This window comes from Orbicella faveolata, unplaced genomic scaffold (genome assembly GCF_042242905.1).
Source record: "Orbicella faveolata isolate gen_17 unplaced genomic scaffold, um_ofav_v1 contig_50, whole genome shotgun sequence".
NCBI lineage: Eukaryota > Metazoa > Cnidaria > Anthozoa > Scleractinia > Merulinidae > Orbicella > Orbicella faveolata.
In genome coordinates this window covers 97,355-110,089 of record NW_028301581.1, presented here as the reverse complement: position 1 = coordinate 110,089, position 12,735 = coordinate 97,355, and the positions used below count along the sequence as shown (strand labels likewise).

The 12,735-nt window shown below is 36.5% G+C and overlaps 1 pseudogene; it reads left to right on the top strand.

The window, feature by feature from the left end:
• The first annotated feature begins 9,857 nt into the window (after positions 1 to 9,857).
• On the top strand, positions 9,858 to 11,868 carry LOC149095479 (uncharacterized; annotated as a pseudogene).
• Positions 11,869 to 12,735: the final 867 nt, after the last annotated feature.

Genomic DNA, 12,735 nt, shown 5'->3' with positions numbered 1-12,735 from the left:
TGGACTTTCGCTAATCGTTCTCACTTTATTTCTTGTGCGTAAAAAACACAAAATCCACTGGACTTTCGCTAATCGTTCTCACTTTCTTTCTTGCGCGTAAGAAACACAAAATCCAGTGGACTTTCCCTAATGGTTCTCACTTTTTTTCTTGCGCGTAAGAAACACAAAATCCACTGGACTTTCGCTAATCGTTCTCACTTTATTTCTTGTGCGTAAAAAACACAAAATCCACTGGACTTTCGCTAATCGGTCTCACTTTCTTTCTTGCGCGTAAGAAACAAAAAATCCATTGAACTTTCGCTAATCGTTCTCACTTTATTTCTTGCGCGTAAGAAACACAAAATCCACCGGACTTTCCCTAATCCTTCTCACTTTATTTGTTGCGCGTAAGAAACACAAAATCCAGCGGACTTTCCCTAATCGTTCTCACTTTATTTCTTGCGCGTAAGAAACACAAAATGCACTGGACTTTCGCTAATCGTTCTCACTTTATTTCTTGCGCGTAAGAAACACATAATCCATTGCACTTTCGCTAATCGTTGTCACTTTATTTCTTACGCTTAAGAAACACATAATCTAGTGGACTTTCGCTAATCGTTCTAACTTTATTTCTTGCGCGTAAGAAAGACAAAATCCACTGGACTTTCCCTACTCGTTGTCACTTTATTTCTAGCGCGTAACAAATACATAATGCACTCGAGTTTCCCTAATCGTTCCCACTTTATTTCTTGGGCGTAAGAAACACAAAATCCACTGGACTTTCGCTAATCGTTCTCACTTTATTTCTTGCGCGTAAGAAACACAAAATGCACTGGACTTTCGCTAATCGTTCTAACTTTATTTCTTGCGCGTAAGAAACACAAAATGCACTGGACTTTCGCTAATCGTTCTAACTTTATTTCTTGCGCGTAAGAAACACAAAATCCACTGGACTTTCGCTAATCGTTCTCACTTTATTTCTTGCGCGTAAGAAACACATAATCCATTGGACTTTCGCTAATCGTTGTCACTTTATTTCTTACGCTTAAGAAACACATAATCTAGTGGACTTTCGCTAATCGTTCTAACTTTATTTCTTGCGCGTAAGAAACACAAAATCCCCTGGACTTTCCCTACTCGTTGTCACTTTATTTCTAGCGCGTAACAAATACATAATGCACTCGAGTTTCCCTAATCGTTCCCACTTTATTTCTTGGGCGTAAGAAACACAAAATCCACTGGACTTTCGCTAATCGTTCTCACTTTATTTCTTGCGCGTAAGAAACACAAAATCCACTGGACTTGCCCTAATCGTTCTCACTTCATTTCTTGCGCGTAAGAAACACAAAATCCACTGGACTTTCCCTAATCGTTCTCACTCTATTTCTTGCGCGTAAGAAACACAAAATCCACTGGACTTTTCCTAATCGTTCTCACTTTGTTTCTTGCGCGTAAGAAACACAAAATCGACTGGACTTTCCCTAATCGTTCTCACTTTATTTCTTGCGCGTAAGAAACACAAAATCCACTGGACTTTCCCTAATCGCTCTCACTTTATTTCTTGCGCGTATGAAACACAAAATCCACTGGACTTTCCCTAATCGTTCTCAGTTTATTTCTTCCGCGTAAGAAACACATAATCCACTGGACTTTCGCTAATCGTTCTCACTTTATTTCTTGCGCGTAACAAACACAAAATCCACTGGACTTTCGCTAATCGTTCTCACTTTATTTCTTGCGCGTAAGAAACACAAAATCCACTGGACTTTCTCTATTCGTTCTCAGTCTATTTCTCTCGCGTAAGAAACACAAAATCCACTGGACTTTCGCTAATCGTTCTCACTTTATTTCTTGCGCGTAACAAACACAAAATCCACTGGACTTTCGCTAATCGTTCTCACTTTATTTCTTGCGCGTAAGAAACACAAAATCCACTGGACTTTCTCTATTCGTTCTCAGTCTATTTCTCTCGCGTAAGAAACACAAAATCCACTGGACTTTCGCTAATCGTTCCCACTTTATTTCTTACACGTAACAAACACAAAATCCACTGGACTTTCGCTAATCGTTCTCACTTTATTTCTTGCGCGTAAGAAACACAAAATCCACTGGACTTTCTCTATTCGTTCTCAGTCTATTTCTCTCGCGTAAGAAACACAAAATCCACTGGACTTTCCCTAATCGTTCTCACTTTATTTCTTGCGCGTAAGAAACAAAAAATCCATTGAACTTTCGCTAATCGTTCTCACTTTATTTCTTGCGCGTAAGAAACACAAAATCCACCGGACTTTCCCTAATCGTTTTCGCTTTATTTCTTGCGCGTAAGAAACACAAAATCCACTGGACTTTCCCTAATCCTTCTCGCTTTATTTCTTGCGCGTAGGAAATACAAAATCCACTGGACTTTCCCTAATTGTTCTCACTTTATTTCTTGCGCGTAGGAAACACAAAATCCACTGGACTTTCGCTAATCGTTCTCACTTTATTTCTTGCGCGTAAGAAACACAAAATCCACTGGACTTTCGCTAATCGTTCTCACTTTATTTCTTGCGCGTAAGAAACACATAATCCATTAGACTTTCGCTAATCGTTGTCACTTTATTTCTTACGTATAAGAAACACATAATCCAGTGGACTTTCGCTAATCGTTGTCACTTTATTTCTTACGCGTAAGAAACACATAATCCGTTGGACTTTCGCTAATCGTTGTCACTTTATATCTTACGCGTAAGAAACACATAATCCAGTGGACTTCCGCTAATCGTTCTCACTTTATTTCTTGCGCGTAAGAAACACAAAATCCACTGGACTTTCGCTAATCGTTCTCACTTTATTTCTTGCGCGTAACAAACACATAATCCACTGGAGTTTCCCTAATCGTTCTCACTTTACTTCTTGGGCGTAAGAAAAACAAAATCCACTGGACTTTTGCTAATCATTCTCACTTTATTTCTTGCGCGTAAGAAACACATAATCCATTGGACTTTCGCTAATCGTTGTCACTTTATTTCTTACGCTTAAGAAACACATAATCTAGTGGACTTTCGCTAATCGTTCTCACTTTATTTCTTGCGCGTAAGAAACACAAAATCCACTGGACTTTCCCTAGTCGTTGTCACTTTATTTCTAGCGCGTAACAAATACATAATGCGCTCGAGTTTCCCTAATCGTTCCCACTTTATTTCTTGGGCGTAAGAAACACAAAATCCACTGGACTTTCGCTAATCGTTCTCACTTTATTTCTTGCGCGTAAGAAACACAAAATCCACTGGACTTGCCCTAATCGTTCTCACTTCATTTCTTGCGCGTAAGAAACACAAAATCCACTGGACTTTCCCTAATCGTTCTCACTTTATTTCTTGCGCGTAAGAAACACAAAATCCACTGGACTTTTCCTAATCGTTCTCACTTTATTTCTTGCGCGTAAGAAACACATAATCCACTGGACTTTCGCTAATCGTTCTCACTTTATTTCTAGCGCGTAACAAACACATAATCCACTGGAGTTTCCCTAATCGTTCTCACTTTACTTCTTACGCGTAAGAAACACATTATCCACTAGAATTTCGCTAATCGTTCTCACTTTATTTCTTGCGCGTAAGAAACAAAATCCACTGGACTTTCCCCAATCGTTCTCACTTTATTTCTTGCGCGTAAGAAACACAAAAGCCACTGGACTTTCCCTAATTGTTCTCACTTTATTTCTTGCGCGTAAGAAACACATTATCCACTGCAGTTTCCCTAATCGTTCTGAATTTATTTCTTGTGCGTAAGAAACACATAATCCACTGGACTTTCGCTGATCGTTCTCACTTTATTTCTTGCGCGTAAGAAACACATAATCCACTGGACTTTGGCTAATCGTTCTCACTTTATTTCTTGCGCGTAAGAAACACAAAATCCACTGGACTTTCGCGAATCGTTCTCACTTTATTTCTTGGGCGTAAGAAACACATAATCCACTGGACTTTCCCTAATCGTTCTCACTTTATTTCTTGTGCGTAAGAAACACATAATCCACTGGACTTTCTCTAATCGTTCTCACTTTATTTCTTGCTCGTAAGAAACACATCATCCACTAGAATTTCCCTAATCGTTCTCACTTTATTTCTTACGCGTAAGAAACACATCATCCACTAGAATTTCCCTAATCGTTCTCACTTCATTTCTTACGCGTAAGAAACACATCATCCACTAGACTTTCCCTTATCTTTCTCACTTTATTTCTTACGCGTAAGAAACACATTAGCCAGTAGAATTTCCCTAATCGTTCTCACTTTATTTCTTACGCGTAAGAAACACATCATCCACTAGAATTTCCCTAATCGTTCTCACTTTATTTCTTACGCGTAAGAAACACATCATCCACTAGAATTTCCCTAATCGTTCTCACTTCATTTCTTACGCGTAAGAAACACATCATCCACTAGAATTTCCCTAATCGTTCTCACTTTATTTCTTACCCGTAAGAAACACATCATCCACTGTACTTTCCCTAATCGGTCTTACTTTATTTCTCACCCGTAAGAAACATATCATCCACTGGACTTTCCCTGATTGTTCTCACTTTATTTCTTACGCCTAAGAAACACGCAATCCACTGGACTTTCCCTAATCATTCTCACTTTATTATTCCTTGCGGGTAAGAAATACATAATCCAGTGGACTTTGCCTAATCGTTGTCACTTTATTTCTTACGCGAAAGAAACAAATCATCGCCTAGACTTTCCCTAATCGTTCTCACTTTATTATTTCTTTCGCGTAAGAAGCACATAATCCACTAGACTTTCCCTAATTGTTCTCACTTTATTTCTTGCTCGTAAGAAACACATAATCCACTGGACTTTCGCTAATCGTTCTCACTTTATTTCTTGCGCGTAAGAAACAAATCATCCACTAGACTTTCCCTAATCGTTCTCACTTTATTTCTTACGCGTAAGAAACACATTATCCACTACACTTTCCCTAATCGTTTTCACTTTATTTCTTACGCGTTAAAATCAGATCATCCACTGGACTTTCCGTAATCGTTCTTGCTTTATCATTTCTTACGCGTAAGAAACACAAAATCCACTGGACTTTCCCTAATCGTTCTCAGTTTATTTCTTACGCGTAAGAAACACATCATGTACTGGACTTTCCTTAATCGTTCTCACTTTATTTCTTATCCCTAAGAAACACATCATCCACTGGACTCTCCCTAATCGTTCTCACTTTATTTCTTACGCCTAAGAAACACGCAATCCACTGGACTTTCCCTAATCATTCTCACTTTATTATTCCTTGCGGGTAAGAAATACATAATCCAGTGGACTTTGCCTAATCGTTGTCACTTTATTTCTTACGCGAAAGAAAGAAATCATCGCCTAGACTTTCCCTAATCGGTCTCACTTTATTATTTCTTACGCGTAAGAAGCACATAATCCACTAGACTTTCCCTAATCTTTCTCACTTTATTTCTTAAGCGTAAGAAACACATCATCTACTGGACTTTCCCTAATTGTTCTCACTTTATTTCTTACGCGTAAGAAACACATCATCCACTAGACTTTCCCTGATCGTTCTCACTTTATTTCTTGCGCGTAAGAAACACATAATCCACTGGACTTTCCCTAATCGTTTTCAGTTTATTTCTTACGCGTAAGAAACACATGCATCCTATTATTTCTAAAACCTTAGAAACGCATCGTTCTTATTCATCATATCTCTTCTCAAACTCTACTTTATTCGTTTGATGCTTCATATTTAGTTTATGTGGGACTATATACACCAACAAATAATATTCTAAACAATACGGACAGAACCAACGTGTAACTTCCATATATATTACTTTAATAATCGGTTCGGTTTATTCCAAAATGATTCTTTTTTGTAAACAAAGTAGAACCTTTTATTCGAAAATTTACTTGATACAAATGAGTATACTTCATACTTGTTCATACAATATTGGCACATAATTTTATCCATTCTATTAATATGAGTCAATCATGGGACACAAGTCAATCAAGCCAAAGTGTAAGCCAATCGAGCCAATCGAGTCAATCAAGTCAATCAAGCCAAAGTCAAACCCACAGACTAAGTCAATCAAGCCAATCAAGTCAGAGTTCAATTTGGGATTCTCAACCTTCGGGTGAAGAATGGTTGCCATTAGACTACGAAGAAACTGATTCAGACTAAAAACATATGGAGAGAAAACAAGATATATTATTGGTGATGGAATTGAGTGAAACAAATAAGTTTAATTGTGGAAATGTTATCCACGAAGAAATGATCAAAATGGACTACATCAATTGTCCATTTTGCGATGAAGAATTACAACAGCCAACAATTAAAATAGTGTCATGTTGTGAAAAACAAGACATGATAAATAACAAGGGTACAAATGTATGCCGCAATTGTGGTACAGTAAGTGGTTATGATACAGCCAGTGAGTACGTTGATTTTCATGAAAACAAGTACAAGATTGTCAAGAAATCGGTTTAACAAAGAAAATATCATTTAGACAATGTGTTAAACGATATCACTAGTAAAAATGGATGGCAATTATCAGTACACAATAAAAATAGAATACATGATATTTTCCGAAAAATAGACAGGATAATGCCACAAATTAATGGTGATCGTAAACGAATGATTAACATTAATTTTATTCTAAAAAAATTTTCGAATTTTTGGATTTACCGACTGATAATATACCAATAACGAGGTCCAAAAAACTTTGCTGATGTTGAATATTATTGGAGTAAAATAATTAATCTTATTCAGTTGTGAACAATTTATTAAACTTATCCTCAAACTTGTCGTATAATGGACACATGTCTATTATGATAGTATTTGTACAAAGCTTTCAACTCTGATATCTCAGCTTCGGTTAAATTGTTATCGATATGATTGAAATTGAAAGCAGTCTTTGATGCTTTCATATATATGGTTTAGATATTATTTAATCCAACTCAAAAATTGTCCCCAACCTTTTTTTTCTGCTGCTACCATAGCGTGAAAAGCATCTCCACCAATTGCATAAAGGTTTGTTGTGAACCCCATTCGATATGTATTTTTGAAGATGTAGGTTGAGGAAAAGAACGTGTTGTTGTTATTGTACCAGGCATTCCTGCAATTTCGGCATTTATATTTTCACCGTTTTTAACAACCCATATCATGAATTGTTTATTTTTGAAATTATTTGTTATATCGATAAATAGTTGTTCGTTACGATTGAATGTGATTGTAAGTCGGTAAGTTCTACCACCACTACCACTACTGTCTAAACGATGCAGTATTCTTACATAGAATATGTCTCTCTGAGTATTTACAAACGCGCCAAAATTCTCTGAAAAATTAGTATCATGTTTGATAACGAAAAACATGGAGAAATCTTTCTGGACGTCGATATTGACATTCATTTCGCCATAGAAACCACGGAAACGGTAAGTTAAATTGAAAACAGAAAATGGTATACTACTTGGTGAACCAGTCCGAGTAGTCACTTTCAAATCGTCCAACGCAGTCACACTAGGACCACTTCTTTTGAACTCTTCTGGATCTAACAAGTCTGCGTAAAATTCGAATAATCTTTTTAACACCTCGTCGTGCAATGCCACTCGGGCTATTTGTTTTTCAGCAACGTATACTTTTGTTGTCAGTTCAGTGATGTTGTAGTTGAAAGGATCGATTTTGGTTTGCATTTCTCTTCTGAAAAATTTTACAAGATTATCTTCAAACTCATTCAACTGTTTGATATTCACAGTATCATTATTTTCGACACCGTCTTGGACATTTTTTTATCTGATTTTTCATGTCAATATTTTCATTAAAGTTTGCCGTTTGAAATTCAACAGCAGTTTTGAATGTCAGTTTGCCATTTTCTAAATAATACAGCTCATCGAAGACATCTTAGCTCAGAGCGCTCTGTTTTCCCTCGATCCCATAAATAACCAAATGACCACGCCCCTGAGATGGACTGTTTGTAATACCCTGACATTTCAAGTCAACGTTGAATATGAACTCGCAGCGTGTTACACTACTTGTCCTCTTAGATTTAAGCGCTGCTTTTGACACCGTGGACCACGCGATTTTGCTAACACGCTTGACCACTGATTTTGGTATAGGCGGGAAGGCTTTAGAGTGGTTCTCGTCGTATTTGTCGGGACGCAGCCAGCGTGTTTTGTTTGAGGGGGCTACATCTGGTAGCTTCGATCTGCGTTTTGGTGTCCCACAAGGCAGCTGTCTCGGCCCGCTTCTGTTTGTGGTTTACGCCTCCAAGCTCTTTGAGATAGTCCACCTGCCGAATGCGCACTGCTTCGCTGACGACACGCAACTTTACTTGTCTTTTAATCCTAACAGGCCTATGGATCAAGTGAAGGCATTGGAAGCTATGGAGCGATGCATTAGTGACTTACGTAAATGGATGTACCGGGACAAATTAAAGATCAACGATGATAAGACTGAATTTCTTGTTATCGGATCGAGACAACAGTTGCTGAAAATTAATCACAGTTCAGTCCGTGTTGGCATGATCGATATTAAGCCTGTTAAGGTAGTGCGTAATCTAGGCGCCTGGTTCGACTCGCATTTTTCTGTGAAGGTGTTTTATTAAAGCATCCTTCGGGGAGAATGAAAAAGTCATTTGGTGACAGATCCTTCACTGAGTGTGTCTGCGCCCACTCTGTGTAACGCTCTTCCTGTTAGCCTCCGCATGATCAAATGTATTTCCACGTTTAAGTCAAATCTTAAAACTTATCTTTTTCAATTAGCTTTTAATATTTCTTAAATATGTATATATAAATAAATGATGTAGTGTTTTTTTAATTATTTTTAAATTTTATTGTAGATTTTTAATACTTGTATAGTTTTAGGTTATTTATTGTTGTAATGCGCTTTTGATCAGCTGGTATGTTAAAAAGCGCACTATAAATGAATAAATTATTATTATTATTATTATTATTATTATTAACGTAATTGTATTCAGGTGGAGTTACATCGTACTTATGGAAGTGAATGATGAATCCACTATATTTCGAAAACAGCCTGATTGTTTGTTGACTGATATTCAGTTAGGAGGAATCAACTGACACTGTCACCTGATCCATAGCTGGTGGGAAGAATTCAATCACCAAAGTGAATTCACCCTCAGGAAGTAGATACATGTTGCATCCCAGTCGAAATGCATACCAGTTTTGTGCGTCTTTTCCAATTCTGAAACTGTAAGCTTTCTTACTAATATCATGAGGTGAATCAGAAAAGTCTTCGATACCATCAACAATAATGTTACTCTCACGTGTTGATTGATTAACATCATCCATAAGATATTGGAAAACACTTTTTTTGTTTGTTGAGTCGCTGATATGTGAGTCACTTATTTTTTTTGTAAAACTATCAGTCAGCGTTATAATCATAGCCCCGTTGACTTGGTTTACGTACCTGATATTGGTGGTTGACAGCACGTTGTGGGAGTCAGTGGATAAGTTGATGATTTTGTTGTTACTCCTGTCTAAATCAGCAGCCATTTTATTTGAGCCATCAAGTAAAAGCGTTTCATTTTCGTTTGCTTTGGTTGTTAACTGTTGATAATTGACTGCATCATTGTTGTCGCTGCCAGGTGTAATGTTTATTATTTTGTTGTTCCCCATATCTAAATCCACATTCATGGAAGTTCCACCGTTAATATTCAATTTATGACCAGTCTGACAAAAAGATGATGACGATGATAAAAAAGATGGTGATGATGATCTTGATAAACATCCAATAATTTTAAAATTTCAGTACTCCACCTACAGAGTATTAATAAAATTGAAAACAGGCTACCAACTAGATCTCACCCAATCAAATTTTCACGAGCTCGTTGGCTTTCTTAAAGACGCTGAAAATTATGGGTCACGAATGCCTGATTTAAGTCAAGATACAGAAATGCTAAACATACACTGTGATTTGGTTAATATCAGCCTTGTTAATGGAGGAGATACAGATATAATTTAATCTTTCTCAACCAGTATCCTCAAACCGTCATTTAGTTTCACTATGGAACCGCAAAGAGTCACATTTAATCCTGTGAATAAGAACACCATTTCGAGAATGAGAATATATATAACCGATGGCAAAAGACGACAGATAAATCTTAATGGCGCAGATACAGCTTTTAGCTTACTGTTGAAAAGAATTGTCGAATTTATTTATATGAAATCGTATGAATTCAAAAGATTTTACCATCCTCAAATGGGTAAATTTGTGTAAAAACACAAACGAAACGGTTTGATTGTTGACAATATATTCAAACCGATAAGAAGTATAGCATCATCTGTATTCCAAAATGTTGCCAAACCAATCGCGAAAAAAGCAATAAAATCTGGCCGGAGTAGAACACGCTGGTGAGCGTTTGGGTAAAAAAAGCAGCAGAGAAATCAGGTGATCTGATGATGAAACGACTAAGAGGTGTGAAACAAAAAACACCAACACTTCCAACGATAAAAGAAGAAAGTAGAGATATAATATTGAATCGTTTAATATCAGGAGAAGGTGTAAGGAAAAGGAAAGGAAAGGGACTACTGCTCGGAAAAACAGTCCATTCAACTCAATTCCAATACTTGGTCAAATATTATAAAACACGAATTTTTATCTAAACTAATAGTATAATGGCTTTTAGATCAAGTGAAATGTTACAACGAAATGAGTTTGTAAGATACCAGTCAGATGATGCAATCAGAGCACCAGCTAATGGTGAACACCAAGATAAAAATGGATACAAATTTACAATCAATGACAGATCAGCGTTTTACGATTGGTATAATGCTTATTTTAAAAATTCTGTTTCAAGTACCAAAACTCGCTGATGGAACAGCTTATGGTGGAGGTGATAGAATTACGGTCATCAATGGCTCACACTCTTTCATCAATCATCTGATGATCAAATCTGCTGGTAAAATCGTATATGATACAGATAATCTCCACAAGGTCAGTTTTGTTAAGAATCTATTGGAGTATTCTGATGATTTCAGCAGATCAGTTGCAAAAAACGGTCTTTGGTATTTGGATACTAGCCATCAGATTGCTAATGCTAATCAGAATGCAGGATTTGAAGCAAGACGAAGGTTAACAGTGGGAAATGCTGATGTCAATGTTATTATTCCTGTCAATAGATATTCATTCTTCGAAGTGTTAGAAGATAAGATGCTTATACCAATGCAATTACAATTCAATATAACACTTCAGAATGATGATGAGCTAATTCAAAAAGCAGATGCTGCCGATGATGGAAGAGTCGCCATTAATCGTTTTCTATTATGGGTGCCCAAATTAATTCCAAAAGATAGTCTATATGACAATTTTGTCAGCTCATTTTTGAAAGAAACTAAATGGTCCTATCTGAGATCGTCTATCAAATGTCCGCTCCAGCACAAGCAAGTGGTTTTGATCAGATTTCAGCAAGTGTGGATTATGTTAAACATATATTTGTATATCTCCAAAGAAATAAAACAAATGTCGTGGCAGAAAATCCTTACTTATTTGATACTTATAAATTGAATGCCGCTGATGCTAATAGTTATCTGACGACATGTACATTAGAATATGGAAGTGGAATATTTTATCCAGAAACTGAGTATGATACAGAAACTAAGGTGAGAATTTTCTAACGATTTGTCTTATGCTGCAAGAAGAAATGATTTTAATACTGGTACACAACTGAATCTTGCAAATTTTAATGGTCTTTATGGTATGATATATTTTGATTTAACAAACCAAACAGAAAAAGTTACAAGGGATCCCAAACAGTTAATTTTCAGATACAAAATAAATGCTGCTCCAGCAGCTGCATTCAATGTTGACGCAATTGTCTTTTACGAAGAGATGCTGGTTGTGATTAACAAAATTGGTAATGAGTTAGTTATTGTGTAAATAAATAGAATAGCAAATATAGAAGTTAGTTAGTTATTCCTCAATACGAGGATGTTTTTCAAAATACATATTTTATATAATCTATATAATATATGACGCAATTATTTGAAATAAGGATGAAATTATCACCAAATCAGAAAAAGAATCTTGCTAGTGCATTTCATAAGCGTGAAACCATTGTTCTCAGGCTTTCAAAAGATGCACTAACTGGAAATGACGTTTTGTACGTTGCACAAAATGTGCCGAAACGATTGCACAAGAATAAACAGCTGAATAAAGGATTGGACATCAAACTGGCTAAGACTAATATCAGAAACGAGGTTCGAGGTAGTCTGTTGACAAGCATATTAAGTTTAGGTCGTACTTTTGCACCTACCATAGCAAAGAAAACCTTGCATTATCTGCATTGGCCGGATTAGCTTCAGAAGGTGCTTTCCAAATTGTGAAGAAAATAACGGGAAGAGGCCAAACAGGTGGTGTTTTTATGATACCAAATAATAGTATTAGTGATCTTGTGAATACTTGTCACCATCTATTAACCAGAAAACAAGCTAGAGATTTGGCAAGAGTATTAGCAAGAGGTGATCCGAATGTTTTTCTGAAACTCTCCAATAAACAAATAGGTTCCGGGCTAGGAATTTATAAGAAATCCAAAATTGCAAAAGAAAGCGATTGATTGGGGAATTAAGAAAGCAACTCCTGTTATTCAAAAAGTTGGATCTGAAGCAATTAATTAATTATCAACCAAAGTGAGACCAAATTACAAATATAAAACTGACAGAATGGATCTTGATGCTGACATGTACAAAGGAGGTGCAATTGATATCCAAAAAGCGATTGGCAAAATACCAAAACCAAAGGCTGGAT